This window comes from Eurypyga helias, unplaced genomic scaffold (assembly GCF_000690775.1).
Source record: "Eurypyga helias isolate BGI_N326 unplaced genomic scaffold, ASM69077v1 scaffold26037, whole genome shotgun sequence".
NCBI classification, from domain to species: Eukaryota; Metazoa; Chordata; class Aves; order Eurypygiformes; family Eurypygidae; genus Eurypyga; species Eurypyga helias.
In genome coordinates this window covers 5013-5576 of record NW_010261458.1, presented here as the reverse complement: position 1 = coordinate 5576, position 564 = coordinate 5013, and the positions used below count along the sequence as shown (strand labels likewise).

The 564-nt window shown below is 55.3% G+C and overlaps 1 protein-coding gene across 1 annotated transcript in view; it reads right to left on the bottom strand.

Annotated features, from left to right (window-relative positions):
* The window catches only part of BCL2L11 (BCL2-like 11 (apoptosis facilitator)), a gene marked incomplete at both ends in the record, with an annotated part of 3172 nt that overhangs the window by 1994 nt on the left and 614 nt on the right, over positions 1-564 (bottom strand). The window lies entirely within an intron of this gene.

The window sequence follows — 564 nt, the reverse complement described above, 5'->3', positions numbered from 1 at the left end:
AATGCCAGAGCATTTGGAAAGAAAGCAGAGCTGATGGAGAAGTCTCCAGGCGATGCAGAGAGGACGTGCAGAAGGAGCCGGACAGCGGCAGCCCAGCACCCATTCTGGGGGAGAGCCCCTGCCTACGGGCATCCGCCCAACAGATCCTGGGAGCGGCACGGAGTGACTCACGAGCCGGGGAGGACGGATAACAATCCGGGCAGTCAGCATTTCGTCACCGACGCCGCTGCCCAACGGGCTTCTGACTCCTCTTCCCACAGACGAGCGTAAGGGTGAGTCGATGGACCAGAAACCACACGCACGAACACGCAGCCGTGGGGAGCAGTCGGCAGGCGAGTCACCGGCCAACAGCGCTCTTCTGAAAAATACTGTTACTCCACCTCTCTGGGTTGCTCCAGGGGGGGCTTTTTCTTTTGCCTTAGTGCCACCTACTTCTGTTGCCACACTCAGAGGTGAGAGAGTTTACAGCCTTACAAACACAAGCATTTCAAAACAGCTCTGGCAAGTTCTTTGCCAGAAAATTATGTTATCAGTCCAAATCTATCCCAGTTTCTTACTTGTAAC